This window comes from Tamandua tetradactyla, chromosome 4 (assembly GCF_023851605.1).
Source record: "Tamandua tetradactyla isolate mTamTet1 chromosome 4, mTamTet1.pri, whole genome shotgun sequence".
NCBI lineage: Eukaryota > Metazoa > Chordata > Mammalia > Pilosa > Myrmecophagidae > Tamandua > Tamandua tetradactyla.
In genome coordinates this window covers 61,170,161-61,185,866 of record NC_135330.1, presented here as the reverse complement: position 1 = coordinate 61,185,866, position 15,706 = coordinate 61,170,161, and the positions used below count along the sequence as shown (strand labels likewise).

The window sequence follows — 15,706 nt, the reverse complement described above, 5'->3', positions numbered from 1 at the left end:
TAACTTTTGGTTAATAAATAGCATTATATTGGATCTATTATAACAGTATATGGTCTAAGGTTTAAAATTCAGGAAAGAACAGCAGCATTAACTAAAAACTTTAAAATAAGGAGGCAAGAAACAGAAAAACTAAAACCATTATAAAATGACCCTTAAATGTATGAAAAAGGGCAAAGATCAAATCTATTACATTGAGAGTCTGATAACTTAATAATACATTACACTGGTGGGAATGTAGAAGAATCATGTAGTCTTGCCCTGTTACTGGAAATGCCAAGTAGTTCAAAATCTCTGAAAAGCAATTTGGCAAAAACTATTTTTTTAAACATACATTATACTTTTTTTTAAAACATGGGCAGGCCCCAGGAATCGAACCCGGGTCTCCAGCATGGCAGGTGAGAACTCTGCCACTGAGCCACCATGGCCCACCTAATAAGCTTTTTTTTGTTTTTTTACATGGGCAGGCACTGGCAATCAAACCTGTGTCTAAAGCACAGCAGGCAAGAATTCTGCCTGCTATGCCACTGTGGCCTGCTAAATGTACAATATAAATGGGAGGAATTTCTGATCAACCAAGACGGCATGTACAATGCTGCAGGAATCTTTGGAAAACTGGTAGTGTCATCTTCCTCAGAAGTCCAGAAAACAGTTAAAAGGTTTGCAGCAAGTGGGTATGCCAAATCAAGAAAACACAGCTTTAAAAAACCAGTAGAAACTTTCAGTGCCCATGTTGGCCACTCTCCCTCTCTACCACCACCCCCGCCACCCCCGGCCCTGATGTGGAGCCAGCATTTGCTCCCTTTTAAAGTCCCTGGACCTAAAACAGAGGGAGCAGAGTAATGCCTATGCACATAGTGTAACGCCTACTTATTGTTACCAATCTACTGCAGAGCAGGCTGAAACAGTGAAGCAGGATATTTGTCTCTGGCTCATCCTCCCAGAATCTGCTCTGCAGGCATTTGCTTACTAACAGCTAAAGCAATGTAAGAAACAATTAAGCCATTGAAAGCAGAAGGGATATTCAAATTCCTGTAAACAGGAATTCCAAAGGCCATGAGTGAACCCAGCACAGGACAAGACACAGGAGAGAAACACTGCCCTTTTGCTTTGGGTTATTCTTGATGGGAGGGCTAAACTCCAAAGAAGAGGACCAGTCAAAACGTAAAGACTGTTTTTACCATTGCTTTGTTTTTATTAGCCTGTCTTGCAACGGCTAACTGGCTCCATGTTCGGTTAAACCCTCACATGGGGTATGGTTCTCTACGATCTCACTTTCTGGAAGCTCAGAATTTCCAAACCATCAATTTCTGGTTTCTTTGCCCCCAAAAGTTCAGTACTCAGCCTATACCCTCCTTGTCGCATTTTCCTATAAGCCGCAAAGAGAAACCAGGCTGCATTCTGCACATCTGGCTTGGAAATTTCCCCAGCCAAGTAGCCAGATCTTCACATGCATATTCTCCCTTCCATGTAACACCAGGACTCAATCTTGCCAATTCTCTGCCACCTTAAAACAAGGTTTGAATTTCCTTCTAATCTGCAACAATACATTCCTCTAGACATCAAGGCAAGTATCTTTAGAGTCCATATTTCTACCAAAAGTCTTTTCAAAGCAACCTATGCTTTCTCTATCAAGCGCTCTACCATTCTTGCAAAATACTACCCTTATCCATTTAAAAAGTCATTCTAACATGTCTGGTATTTGCAAACACAGCAGCACACCACTCCTGTGGTACCAAAATCTGTTTCAGTTTGCTAAGGGTGCCAGAATGCAATACACCAGAAATGGACTGGCTTTTTTGTTTTGTTTTGTTTGAGCATGGGCAGGCTCCGGGAATGGACTGGCTTTTAAATGGGGATTTATTCAGTTACAAATTTACTAATTTGGGAAGGCACATGGTCACATCTCCCAGCTTCTATTTCAGTTTCTGGGTTTAAATGGCTTTCCCCTGGGTGTGTTTTTCTACATCTCCAAATGCCTGAGACTGAGCTGCTCCTGAGCTCCTCTCTTCTGATTCCTCTTTTTAAGCCTCACTAATTCCAGAAGGCACTCCCCTAGGAAAACCACAGATGTAATCAGCCACAGATGAAATTCACAGGCTGATGATTTACATTAGCAGCAACAGAACTGCCCACTATCACCTGGCCAAGTTGACACCTGAACCTAACTAACTACTACAAGCATTTCAACAGCAGACTGGCTGGCAAAACAAAGTATCAAGACAGGGTAATTGAAAAGATTCAGGATAAGAAAAACAAAACAATGAAACAAAAGCCTAAAAGGCCTGTGCAGTACCATCAAGTGTGACTATACACACATTATGGGAGTACCACAAGGAGAAGACCAAACAAGGCAGAAGGAATATTCAAAGAAATAATGGCAAAAAGCTTCCTAGAGTTAACAAAAGGCATGAATATGTGCATTCAAGAAGTCTAACAAACCCAGATAAGATAAAAACATTGAGAACCATACCTAGACACATAGTAGTCAAACTGTTCAATGCCAAAGACAAAGAAAGAGTTATGAAAGTTTTGAGGAACAAAGTTCAAGGTAGCCCCAATAAGATTAAGTCCTAATTTCTCATGGAGGAACAAGGCAGTGAGATGAAATATTTAAAGTGCTGACAGAAAACAATTACCAACCAAGAATTTTATATCTGCCAAGACTGTATTTCGAAAATGAGGGGGAGATTCAGACATTTGCAGATAAACCAAAGCTGAGGAAGTTCACCACCACTAGCCCTGCCATACCAGCAAAGATAAAGGGAGTTCTTCAGACTAAAAGAACAAGGACACAAGACAATGTAACTGAACAAATAAAGGTCCCCAGTAAAGTTAACCACATGGGTAATTATAAATGCTGGTGCTATTATATTGTATTTTTTTGATATGTAATCTACTTTTTACTTCTTAAAGGTTCAAAGATGCAAATGCATAAAAAGAATGATAAATCTATGGTACTGGACATACAGTGTACAAAGATAATTTGTAACAAGTACAAAAAAATGGTGGGGGATGAGAGCTATAAGTACAGCGTATGTGTATGCCATTAAAATGAAGGTGACATCAAATAAAATGTGACTGTTACAGATTTAGAAAGTTAAATTTAAGTCCCATGATAACCATAAATATATAGAAATACATAAAGTAGCAATAAAAAAACAACAAAAGAAAAAATACCTAAAGCCAGAAATGAGAAGTGACTCAAAAAGGTAAACTACAAAAAATCAAATGCATATGAAAGTAGACATACTGGAAGACCTGAGGATCAAAAAAGACTTATAAAGACAAAATAGCAAAATAGCAGAAGAAAGTACTGCATTATTAGAAGTGATTTTAAATGTAAACAGATTAAACTCTCCAGTCAACAGGCAGAGACTGGCAGAATGAATAAAAACACATGATCCAACTATATGCTGTTTTAAGAGACTCATCTTAAATTCAAAGATATAAGCAGGATGAAAGTTAAACAATGGAAAAAAATATACTATGCACGTAGTAACCAAAAGATGGAATAGCCAAACAAATATCACATAAAATAGACTTTAAGTCAAAAATTATTATGAGGGACAAAGAGGTCATTTTATACCAATAAAGGGGTCAATCCAACAAGAACACAAAACAATTAAAATATACATGTACCTAATGGCAGAGCTCCAAATATACAAAGTAATTATTGGCAGGTTTGAAGGAAGAATAGACAATTTACATTAATAGTAGGAGACTCTAATACATCTCAATAATGGATGGAAGAGCTACACAGAAAATCAACAAGAAAAGAGAAGACTTGAATGATACACTGAACCAAATAGACCTAACGGAGAGATACAGAACTCTTCACCCAACAAAAGAAGAATACACATTATCTTCTTTTCTAGTACATATGGAGTCATTCTTCAGGACAGATGATAGGTAGGTCACAAATCTCAGTAAGCTGAAAAATACTGAAACCACACAATGTATCTTCTCCAGCCACAATGACTTGAAGCTAGAAATCAATAAGAGGGAGAACTGGAAAATCCACAAATACGTGGACATTAAACAATATATGGTTTAAAAAAAAAATGGGGATTGAGAAAACCTTCTCGACCAAAAGGAGAAAGAGCGAAATAAGACAAAATATTAAGTGTCAATGGCTGAAAGATTCCAGAGTCCAGAGGTTATCCTGAAGGTTATTCTTACACATTAAATAGTTATCACCTTGTTAGTTAAAATGTAATGGAGAGGCTGTACGGAACTGCCTGAAAATGTAGAGCTGTGTTCCAGTAGCCATGTTTCCTAAAGATGATTGTATAATGATATAGCTTTCGCAATGTGACTGTGTGATAGTGAAAACCTTGTGTCTGATGATCCTTTTATCTACCTTATTGACAGATGAGTAAAACATATGGAATAATAATAATAGGGGGAACAAATGTTAAAATAAATTTAGTAGATTGAATGTTGGTGATCAATGAAAGGGAAGGGTATGGTATATATGAATTCTTTTCTGTTTTCTTTTTATTTCTTTTTCTGAATTGATAGAAATGTTCTAAGAAATGATCATGATGATGAATATGCAACTATGTGAGATATTGTGATCATCAATATATATGTAGAATGGAATAATCATATGTTAAGAATGTTGTTATATTTTTTTAAAATAAAAAAATTAATTAAAAAAACAATGGGCTAAAGATGAAATCATAAGATAAATCAGGAAATCTTGAGGTTTGAAAACAGAAATGAAACCCAAAAGGTATGAAAGGCAGCAAAGACAGTGCTGAAAGGGAAATTTATAGTTCTCCCGACTTATATTGAAAGAAAAAGATCTCAAAGTTAGAGACCTTAACTCACAACTGGCGGACCTAGAAAAAGAGGAGCACACTAAAAGCAAAGTACGCAGAGGAAGGAAATAGCAAAGAGCAGAGTAGAATAAATGAAATAAATAATTTAAAAATAAAGGGGGGCATCAATACCAACCTCACAGAAATAAAAAAGATTATAATAAATGATACTATGAACAACTGTAAGACAATAAATTGGATAACCTAGAAAATGAAAATTATTAGAAACATACAAAATACACACAATGAATCAAGAAGAAATAAATAGAAGAGAAACAGACCAATAACAAGCAGAAAATGAATCACTTATTCTGTGAGACCCACATCACTCCATGCCAAAGTCAGTTAAAGATACAAGAAAAGAAAACAACAAACCAATATCCCTTATGAATACAGATGCAAAAAACTTCAACAATATACCAGCAAACCAGATCCAGCAATATATCACAAGAATTAGAAAACATCATGTGGGATTTATCCCAGATATGAAAGGTTTGTTCAACTTAAAAAAAATCAATAAATGTTATACACCACCTTAACAGAACAAAAGGGGGAAAAAATCACATGATCATCTCGATACAGAAAAGGCATGTGATAAAATCCAGCATCCTTTCATGATAAAACCACTAAGAAAACTAGGAATAGAAAGAAACTTAACCTAATAAAGGGCATATGTGAAATACCCACAGCTAATATCATACTCAATGGTGAAATACTGAAAGCTTTTCCCTAACATGAGGAGTAAGAAAAGGATGCTTACTGCTACCAAGGTTATTCAACAATTTACTGGAATTATTATACTGTAATAATTTACTGGAAATTCTAGCTACAGCAATCAATCAAGAAAAAGAAATAAAGGAACACCTATTTGTAGAGTACATGATCCTATATACAGAAAATCCTGGAAAATTTACAACAAAGCTACTACAGCTAATAAACAAATTCAGCAAAGTGGTCAGTTATAAGATCAACATGCAAAAATCAGTAGTGTTTCTATAAAGTACTAATGAACAAACAGGAGGAAATCAAGAAAAAAATTCCAGTTACAATAACAATTAAAAGAATAAAATATCCAGGAATAAATTTAACTAAGGATGTAAAAGAATTATGTGTGTAAAACTATGTAACATTGCTAAAGGAAATCAAAGAAGATCTAAAGAAAAAAAAAGGTATGGGGGGGTGCAAGGATAGTTCAGGGGTAGAATTCTCGCCTGCCATGCCTGAGATCTGGGTTCAATTCCCAGTCCATGCACTTTCTCCAAAACAAAACAAACAAACAAATATTCAACAAATGGTGCTGCAATAACGAGATCCTAATGTGGAAAAATAATGAAATGTGACCCTGCCATACAGCTTACAAAAAAAAAAAAAAAAGTATGACATTCCCAGTTCACAGATTGGAAGACTAAATACTACTGTATTAGTTAGGGTTCTCTAGAGAAACAGAATCAACAGGGAACACTTGCAAACATAAAATTTATGAAAGTGTCTCACGTGACCATAGGAACGCAGAGTCCAAAATCCACAGGGCAGGCTGTGAAGCCGATGACTCCGATGGATGGCCTGGATGAACTCCACAGGAGAGGCTCACCAGCCAAAGCAGGAATGGAGCCTGTCTCCTCTGAGTCCTCCTTAAAAGGCTTCCTATGATTGCATTTAGCATCACTAATTGCAGAAGACACTCCCCTTTGGCTGATTACAAATGGAATCAGCTGTGGATGTAGCTGACGTGATCATGACCTAGTCCTATGAAATGTCCTCATTGCAACAGACAGGCCAGCGCTTGCCCAATCAGATGAACAAGTACCACAACTTGGCCAAGTTGACACCTGTCCCTAACCATGACAGTCCACCCCTTGTCAACTTGGCATATATATATATATATATATATATATATATATATATATATATATATATATATATATATATATATATATATATCACCTTAGACCATACTTAATTTCCAAATGAAAACAAATAAGCACACATTTTTTCTTTTACCTGACAATACTCAACTGTCCTGCATATAACTGGAAACACATTAAATCTCTCCAGAATAGGGTGCAAATCCTTGGGCAACATTCATTCTTAAACTTAATATCTAACAACTTAAATAGTATAACACGAACAAAACAGCATTACAGTCCTCATTTCTGTAACTGATCACGTGGTCGAAGTTCATATTTATCACTACCTTCTTCCACTACCCATTCCATGTTTCCTTTCCCCTCAGCAAGCACTTCAGCTGGCCGTGGTTCTTTGCCTGGTGGGGTGACCCAAACCTTCATTCCTGAAGTTTCAGGGCCATTAGTAGTCCTGTCTGGATTGTGTTGTTGCAGTTTTCCATTGATTTTAATCACAGGGCATGGTAGTACTAATAGACGCCCCAGGGGATCTCCTATATTCCAAGAAAACTCTTCTTTACCTCCATTATGTAGTTGCAGTCCTACTTCCTTCTGATAGTCAGGGTCAATTACCCCAGACAATAATGTAATCCCCTTCTTGGTATGTTGATCCAGAGGCATAAGTAGCCCAAAGTGACCAGGTGGCAATCTTAACTTCCAGTTCAGTGGTATCACTGTTGTTTCTCCTGGAGGAAGTACACCCTGTTTTGGAACTAAAACCTGTAGACCAGCAGAACTCAGGGTAGCAGGGACAGGAGGCAAAAATTTTCCTAGTGGATCACTAGGGGTAATAGTGAGTGGCACCACACCCATTTCCACCCCTTGGTTCCTGGACCCATGGATCCTGGCTATGGGAGAAACAGCACCATACAGAGGACGCTGATTCAGAGCATACACAGCTTCCTGGAGAACATTACCCCAGCCTTTCAAGTTTTTACCACCTAGTTGGCACTGTAATTGAGTTTTCAAAAGGCCATTCCACCATTCTATCAATCCAGCTGCTTCTGGATGATAGCGAACATGGTAAAACCAGAGAATTCCATGAGCATGTGCCCATTCCCGCACTTCATTTGCTGTGAAGTGTGTTCCTTGATCCGAAGCAATGCTATGTGTAATACCATGACGATGGATAAGGCATTCTGTAAGTTCACGGATGGTAGTTTTGGCAGAAGCATTGCGTGCAGGGAAAGCAAACCCATATCCAGAGTATGTGTCTATTCCAGTTAGAACAAATCACTGCCCCTTCCATGAAGGGAGTGGTCCAATGTAATCAACCTGCCACCATGTAGCTGGCTGGTCACCTCGGGGAATGGTGCCATATCAGGGGCTGAGTGTGGGTCTCTGCTGCTGGCAGATTGGGCACTCAGCAGTGGCTGTAGCCAGGTCAGCCTTGGTGAGTGGAAGTCCATGTTGCTGAGCCCATGCATAACCTCCATCCCTACCACCATGACCACTTTGTTCATGAGCCCATTGGGCAATAACAGGAGTTGCTGGGGAAAGAGGCTGACTGGTATCCACAGAACGGGTCATCTTATCCACTTGATTATTAAAATCTTCCTCTGCTGAAGTCACCCTCTGGTGTGCATTCACATGGGACACAAATATCTTCATGTTTTTAGCCTACTCAGAAAGGTCTATCCACATACTCCTTCCCCAGACCTCTTTGTCACCAATTTTCCAATTATGGTCTTTCCAAGTCCCTGACCATCCAGCCAAACCATTAGCAACAGCCCATGAGTCAGTATACAAACGCACCTCTGGCCAGTTTTCCTTCCATGCAAAATGAACAACCAGGTGCACTGCTCGAAGTTCTGCCCACTGGGAGGATTTCCCCTCACCACTGTCCTTCAAGGACACCCCAGAAAGGGGTTGTAATGCTACAGCTGTCCACCTTCGGGTGGTACCTGCATATCGTGCTGAACCATCTGTAAACCAGGCTCAAGTTTTCTCTTCCTCAGTCAATTCACTGTAAGGAACTCCCCAAGAGGCCATAGCTCTGGTCTGGGAAAGAGAAGGTAATGTGGCAGCAGGAGTGGAAACCATGGGCATTTGTGCCACTTCTTCATGTAACTTACTTGTGCCTTCAGGACCTGCTCTGGCTCTATCTCGTATATACCATTTCCATTTTACAATAGAGTGCTGCTGTGCACGCCCAACTTTATGGCTTGGTGGGTCAGACAACACCCAACTCATGATAGGCAACTCAGGTCTCATGGTAACTTGGTGGCCCATGGTTAAGCGTTCAGTCTCTACTAAGGCCCAGTAGCAGGCCAAAAGCTGCTTCTCAAAAGGAGAGTAGTTATCTGCAGCAGATGGTAAGGTTTTGCTCCAAAATCCTAAGGGTCTGCATTGTGATTCTCCTATAGGGGCCTGCCAAAGGCTCCAGACAGCATCTCTATTTGCCACTGACACTTCCAGCACCATTGGATCTGCTGGATCATACGACCCAAGTGGCAGAGCAGCTTGCACAGCAGCCTGGACCTGTCGCAGAGCCTCCTCTTGTTCAGGTCCCCACTCAAAATTAGCAGCTTTTCTGGTCACTCGATAAATGGGCTGGAGTAGCACACCCAAATGAGGAGTATGTTGTCGCCAAAATCCAAAAAGACCAACTAGGCATTGTGCCTCTTTTTTGGTTGTGGGAGGGGCCAGATGCAGCAATTTATCCTTCATCTTAGAAGGGATATCTCGACATGCCCCACACCACTGGACACCTAGGAATTTTACTGAGGTGGAAGGCCCCTGTATTTTTGTTGGATTTATCTCCCATCCTCTGACATGCAAATGCCTTACCAGTAAATCTAGAGTAGTTGCTACTTCTTGCTCACTAGGTCCAATCAACATGATATCATCAATATAATGGACCAGTGTGATGTCTTGTGGGAGGCAGAAACGATCAAGGTCTCTGCGAACAAGATTATGACATAGGGCTGGAGAGTTGATATACCCCTGAGGTAGGACAGTGAAAGTATATTGCTGACCTTGCCAGCTGAATGCAAACTGTTTCTGGTGGTCCTTACTAACAGCTATTGAGAAAAAAGCATTTGCCAGATCAATAGCTGCATACCAGGTACCAGAGGATGTATTGATTTGCTCAAGCAATGATACTACATCTGGAACAGCAGCTGCAATTGGAGTTACCACCTGGTTGAGTTTACGATAATCCACTGTCATTCTCCAAGACCCATCTGTTTTCTGCACAGGCCAAATAGGACAGTTGAATGGGGATGTGGTGGGACTCACCACCCCTGCATCTTTCAAGTCCTTAAGAGTGGCAGTAATCTCTGCAATCCCTCCAGGAATACGGTATTGCTTCTGATTTACTATTTTGCTTGGTAGGGGCAGTTCTAGTGGCTTCCACTTGGCCTTTCCCACCATAATAGCCCTCACTGCACGAGTTAGAGAACCAACGTGGGGATTCTGCCAGTTCCTCAGTATGTCTATGCCAATTATACATTCCAGAACTGGGGAAATAACTACAGGATGGGTCCGGGGGCCCACTGGACCCACTGTGAGACGGACCTGAGCTAAAACTCCATTGATCACCTGGCCTCCATAAGCCTCCACTCTGACTGGTGGTCCAGAGTGACGTTTTGGGCCCCCTGGAATTAATGTCACTTCTGAACCAGTGTCTAATAATCCCCAAAATATCTGATCATTTCCTTTTCCCCAATGCACAGTGACCCTGGTAAAAGGCCGTCGGTCTCCCTGGGGAAGACTTAGAGGAAGATTAACAGTATAAATCTGTGGCAGTGTAACAGGTTTCTCCCCCATAGGGACCTGGCCTCCCCTTCATTCAAGGGGCTCAGGGTCTGTAAACTGTTTCAAGTCTGGAAATTGGTTAAGGGGCTGTGACTCTGTGTTTTTGTAATTCAGGCTAGACTTCTGTTCCCTTGATCTAGAACTCTTTTATTTATACAGCTCCAACAAGAATTTAGTAGACTGCCCTTCTATTGTATTTCTAGGCACCCCATGATTTACTAGCCAATGCCACAAATCTCTGCGTGTCATATAATTTTGATGCCTCCTTTGAGTTTGTTGTCTATTATAATAGCCGCGTCTACCCTATCTTTGGTGATTAAGTGCTGCCACCTGGCTTCTGCCAACTCGGGATCCTGTCATCCCCATTGTGTTTAAGGATTCCAGCTCAGTGACAGCAGTTCCTACAGTAATATCTGACCTACAGAGAAGTGCAACCACAGAGCTCTTGAGGGATGATGGTGCTAGTTTCACAAACTTATTTCTCACTGTTCTGGTAAAAGGTGCATCCTCTGGACATTCCTGGGGTGTAAGAGCAGGCTTTGCATGATAAATCCACTCTAACATTCCAATCTCTCTAAGCCTCTGAATCCCCTCATCTACATTATACCAGGGCAGTTCTGGCATTTCAACCTCAGGTGATGTTGGCCACCTTTTGATCCATGTTTCAACCAACCACCCATACAAGCTGTTAACACCTTTTCTAACCGTTCGAGCTATAACATTGAATGCAGAATCTCTGCTTAGTGGGCCCATATCAATAAATTCAGCCTGATCCAGCCTTATATTCCTCCCACCATTATCCCACACTCTTAAAATCCATTGCCACACATATTCCCCTGATTTCTGTCTATATAAATTGGAAAACTCACACAGTTCTTTTGGAGTATAATGTACCTCCTCATGTGTGATACTTTGTACCTCACCTTTAGGGGCCTGTTGGGACTTTAGTCTAGTTATAGGTCTAGAAGAAATGAGGGGTGGTGGGGGTGGGTCATGAAAAGAATTAGAAATATCTTCCAAGCCATTTGCTTCAGGGCCTTCATTTGCAGTTTCACCTGGTGAAACAGGATTAATAACTCTAGGGCTAATCCCTTCAGGAGGAGGTTGGGTGGTCAATTCCTCAAGGCAGGCTGGAGGTGGGGCAGCTATGTTCTCAGGGCAGACTATACAGGGTTATCTAGAGAAGGCTCAGCATGGTCTAGGGTTTCAACCTCACCCCCAACATCATTATCAATCCATATGTCACCATCCCATTTTTCAGGGTCCCACTCCTTTCCAATCAATGCCCTCACTTTAACGGCAGACACCATGCAAGACTGATATTTCAGTTTACGTTGTAAAGTTGCTACTCTAACAATAAGATTCTGAGTCTGATTTTCAGAGATCTCAAGTCTACGGCTACAGGAAATAAGATTTTCCTTCAGGATACTCATAGAAACCTCTACATCTTTCAGACGGTGCTTAAGCTTCTCGTTTGAAGTCTTAAGCCCATCCCTTTCACCCTTTAATGTAGACAGTGTATCTAACAACAACCAACCAACATCTCTATAACTCTTATTTCTACAAAACTCTGTAAAGGTGTCAAAAACATTATCCCCCAGAGTCTGGCTTCGTACAAGCGAAGCATTAGGAGAATCGAACAATGATATTTTGACTATCTCCTTTGCCAACTCACTCCATGGATTGGGAGTGTCATTCTGATTACAGGAATCAGAGTCCTTAGTGTCTCTGAGTCCAGTCAGGGTAAAAAACCATTCATAAAAACCCATTTTTAAGATTCTGTTCCTTAAGAACCACTCCTGGTACCAAGATGTATTAGTTAGGGTTCTCTAGAGAAACAGATCAACAGGGAACACTTGCAAATATAAAATTTATAAAAGTGTCTCACGTGACCATAGGAACACAGAGTCCAAAATCCACAGGGCAGGCTGTGAAGCCGATGACTCCGATGGATGGCCTGGATGAACTCCACAGGAGAGGCTCACCAGCCAAAGCAGGAATGGAACCTGTCTCCTCTGAGTCCTCCTTAAAAGGCTTCCCATGATTGCATTTAGCATCACTAATTGCAGAAGACACTCCCCTTTGGCTGATTACAAATGGAATCAGCTGTGGATGCAGCTGACATGATCATGATCTAATTCTATGAAATGTCCTCATTCCAACAGACAGGCCAGCGCTTGCCCAATCAGATGAACAGGTACCACAACTTGGCCAAGTTGACACCTGTCCCTAACCATGACACTATTAAGATGTCAATTCTCTCCAAAGCAATTAAAGATTCAATGCAATCCGAAACTGAAATTTCAACAGCCTTCTTTACAGAAATAGAAAAACCAAGCATCAAATTTATATGGAAGGATGAAGAGCCCTGAACAGCTGAAATCATCCTGAAAAAGAAAAAAGTTGGAGGCTCACACTTTTCAATTTCAGAACTTAACACAAAGATACAGTAGTCAAAACAGTGTGGAACTGGCACAAGGACAGACATACAGACCACCGGAAATGAACTGAGAATTCAGAAATAAACTCACATATATAGCCAACTGATTTTTGACAAGGGTACCAAGTCCATTCAATGGGATAAGAATAGTCTCTTCAACGAATGGTGCCAGGAAAGCAAGACAACAACACGCAAAGAATGAAGGTGGGCTCCTACCGCCTATCATACACAAAAATTAACTCAAAATGGATCAAGGACCTAAATAGCAGAAACAAAAGTATTAAACTTCTATAAAATACATGGGAGCATCTCAGGACCATGTTAGACAGTTGTTTCTTAACTTTATACCAAAAAACACGAGTAACACAATGTGCTGGTTTGAAAGGAAGTATGCCCCCTAAGAAAAGCCATGTTTAATATAAATCTCATTTCTTAAAGGTAGAATAATCCCTATTCAGTACTGTATATTTGAAACTGTAATGAGATCATCTCCCTGGTTGATGTGATTTAGTTAAGAATGGTTGTTAAACTGGATTAGGGGATGACATGTCTCCACCCATTTGAGTGGGTCTTGATTAGTTTCTGAAGTCCTATAAAAGAGGAAACATTTTGGAGATTCAGAGAGACTCAGAGAGAGAGCAGAGAATGCTGCAGCACCATGAAGCAGAGTCCACCAGCCAGCGACCTTTGGAGATGAAGAAGGAAAACGCTTCCCGGGGAGCTTCATGAAACAGAAAGCCAGGAGACCAAGCTAGCAGATGACACCGTATTCACCATGTGCCTGTCCAGCCGAGAGAGAAGCCCTGACTGTGTTCACCATGTGCCTTCTCACTTGAGAGAGAAATCCTGAACTTCATCGGCCTTCTTGAACCAAGGTATCTTTCCCTGGATGCCTTTGATTAGACATTTCTATAGACTTCTTTTAATTGGGACATTTTCTCAGCCTTAGATCTGTAAACTAGCAACTCATTAAATTCCCCCTCTTTAAAAGCCATTCCATTTCTGGTATATTGCATTCTGACAGCTAGCAAACTAGAACACACAAGAAAAAAATAGATAAATGAGACTTCATTAAAATAAAAAACTTTTGTTGGAACCAATAATACCATCTTATATCAAATGCAGCTAAAGAAGAATCCATTCTTCTTTAAGGCAATACATTATACCCTGGCAGATGTAAAGTGGGAAAGAACCTTTAATACTTCATCCCTTTTGAAGGTGGAGGGAGATGGGGTCTATTTACCATCAACCAGGGGAATATCTATTACTTTATATTTGTACTAGCATTTTATGTGATCCATTCCTCCTCAACCCCCCTCTTAGCACTGAAACTTGCATCATATTAGTCACTGATATGGTTAAACATCAACTCATAATGATTTTGGAATCAATGCTAGTTAGATATAATTTCTTACAAAGCAATACAATTATTAGGGCAATTAATTTTTAGAAAGACTGAAATGGATGTTTCCTCTACATGTGAGCATATTTCCCAATAATCTGCATTTATTTATTTATTTTTAATGTTCAGTGTGAAGTTGGGAACTGAGATGGGATGGCTGTTGGTTCTCCACAGCAATCTGGATGCCTTACTCCCATTTTAAAGCTAGCACCCAGAATTTCTTCCTCCTCTGTGATACAACATGCAAAATAAGTGTATAAAGTCAAGACGGATTCTCAAAGGTGGGTAATATGACTACGTTTCTGTAAACTGAATGCAGAGCACAAACACTCTTAATCTCTAATTTCATTTAATAAAGACAAACAGCGGCTGGAAGAAGCATAGGAAAAATTTTTATACATTAAAGGACTTGATCATAAAAAAGACAGTCTATGGAATGGGAGAAAATATTTGGAAATACATATCCAATAAGGGTTTCACATCCAGAATATATAAAGAAATTTTCAACTCGATAACAAAAAGGCAAAACAGTAAAATAAAAAATGGGGCAAAGACTCGAACGGACATTTCTCAAAAAAAGTTACACAAATAGCAAATAAGCACATAAAAAGATGCATAAAAACATTAAAAAAAACAAAACATAAGACTATACAACACAGTGAACTTGAACGCAAATTATAGAATATAGTTAATACAGTAATATTGTTCATCAATTGTAGCAAAGATACCACACTAATGCAAAATGTTAACAGGGAAAAATGTATGTGTGTGTGGGAAGGATATATGGAAATTCTGTATTTTCTGCATGTTTTTCTCTAATAAAAACAAAAACAAAATAAAAATGTTTGTTGTTTTTTGGCACATGCATGAGTATCTATTTTTTTTAACATACAGGAAATACACATTTTTCAAAGTGCACAGAATTCACCTCCTTTCACTCCCCAGAGCTAAGTATAACAGTTACCACTGCTTTTTTTAGATAGGAATAACAATTATTCAACTACTTTCCTCGTGGCAGAACCTAATGCCAATCTTCCATGCTCCTTGGTCAGTCTTTGCTTAAATTTTCATTTCTTCCCGCTAAGCAATTTTAAAATTATAGGATGTAGGATGACTTCTCTATCAGTATGCATGACATTTGATCTGTTTAATACACTTACTGGATTTTGTTTCTAACTGAAAAGTCACACAAGCAATGAAGACAACTTGGAAAACGGAAATAAATCCCTGTTATGTTATTAGCGAGAAAACCACTTATTTGGGCATAAATTCCTCTACATTTTTTTAAAAAATCATAAATGTATAAACACACACTTAAAAAGAAAGGTATTCTATATAATTCTGTAGATTTTTTTCATTTAGCAACATATCCTCTACA

The 15,706-nt window shown here is 39.6% G+C and overlaps 1 protein-coding gene across 2 annotated transcripts in view; it reads right to left on the bottom strand.

The window, feature by feature from the left end:
* Positions 1-15,706, bottom strand: part of ZC3H11A (zinc finger CCCH-type containing 11A) — a 67,492-nt gene that overhangs the window by 33,847 nt on the left and 17,939 nt on the right. The gene's annotated exons all lie outside the window — the stretch shown is intronic.